Source organism: Leptonychotes weddellii, chromosome 14 (assembly GCF_054177405.1).
Source record: "Leptonychotes weddellii isolate Sample4059 chromosome 14, ASM5417740v2, whole genome shotgun sequence".
Classification (NCBI taxonomy): Eukaryota; Metazoa; Chordata; class Mammalia; order Carnivora; family Phocidae; genus Leptonychotes; species Leptonychotes weddellii.
The window spans coordinates 19,528,890-19,530,404 of record NC_138382.1 but is presented as its reverse complement, the minus strand read 5'-3'; the positions used below and the strand labels follow the sequence as shown (position 1 = coordinate 19,530,404).

The following is a 1,515-nucleotide window of genomic DNA, read 5'->3' as shown; positions in this document are numbered from 1 at the left end:
CTCTGCCTTTTGTTGAATTAATGTAGTTGTTCCATTTTTTTCTTTTTTAAATGTTTAAAAAGACATGTATTCTATTCTTTTCCTATTTTTCTTAGGGATTGCCTTGACATTTTAATATTCACATATAAATATATATATCTTGGGGCACCCGGGTGGCTCAGTCAGTTACATGTTTGCCTTTAGCTCAGGTCATGATCTCAGGGGCCTGGTATTGAGCCCCGCATCAGGCTCCCCACTCAGTGGGGAGCCTGCTTCTCCCTCTCCTGATCCCCCTGCTTGTGCTCTCTCTCTCTTTCTCTGTCAAATAAATAAATACAATATTAAAATAAATAAATAAATAAATAAATAAATAAATAAATAAATAAACAAACATATGTATCTTCTCAATATCTAGAAATAATCAGGATCTCTATTATCTTCCTGATCAAGGAAAGAATTTCAAGACATCTTCAGTTCTGGCCCCACCAGAATTCTGGCTTCCTATTCTCTAAATCCCTCTATTCCCACATCTATTACTTACAGGTTGGAATTTTAGTTCCATATTATTAATAACTGTTTCTTTATTATGTGTCAATAGTTCTTTAGACTCAGCAATAACTTTAATAGTTTTGGGCCCAAATCTTTCTTGTTGCTGTATTCATTTTGTTTTTCCTTTTCTTATTGTTTTACAGCAATATATTTTGAATATTACTTTCAAAGTAATCTGTTGGTCATGTCCAAAATATCTTTATTTTGTTCTTTCACTGGAACACAAATTTGATTGGGTATAAAACTTGAGGTGCAAAATTGTTTGCTTTCAGTAACATAATCTTTAGTAGTTTGGCTCTAAGTGCTAGTCACTGTTTTTTTTTTGTGGTTTTTTTTTTGGCGGGGGGGGTTGTTTAGATTTGGTTTTGCTGTTGTTGCTGTTGTTGTTTAATGAGAAGAAAAATGTGTTAAATTTTCCTGTGTGGGGAAAAAAATTACTGAGGTTGATGTTTAAAGCATATAGGAACTGTCTTTTTTTTATCTAATTTTACATGGGGCAAAGAAGCAAAGAAACTGAAACTTAAAATGGGATTCATTCTTATAAATTCTTACGTAAAATCGCTTCTCGGCCTTTTGGCTAAGATCAAGTGTAGTATCTGTTCTTATCAGTTTAATAAATTCTTATGTAAAATGAGTTCTAAGTACCATCTGCTAAAACGAAGAGATTAATAATAGAAAGGGAACCAAAAGAGCTTCATATGCTATTCAAGTCACTTTCTAAAAGCCTTGGAACTATATTTACTCTACAAGGAGTCTGATAAGGGTAGGTAAATTGTTTTCTACAATAGTACTTTGCTCAAATAATTAGCTATTGATAATAGGTAATACTAGTAACAAAAAGGGAACCAGAGCATACCAATATATTTGTAGTTCTTTAAATTTTGCTCTCATGTTGTTAATACAGTAATTTGCCACTAGAAATTGTCATGCTTTATCATTTTAACAGAAAACTTTTTTTTAGAGAAACATCTATTTATGAAAAAAGAA

General features: G+C 31.9%; 1 pseudogene; it reads left to right on the top strand.

The window, feature by feature from the left end:
- The first annotated feature begins 1,085 nt into the window (after positions 1-1,085).
- Positions 1,086-1,178, top strand: LOC115939987 (U2 spliceosomal RNA; annotated as a pseudogene).
- The last annotated feature ends 337 nt before the right edge of the window (positions 1,179-1,515 follow it).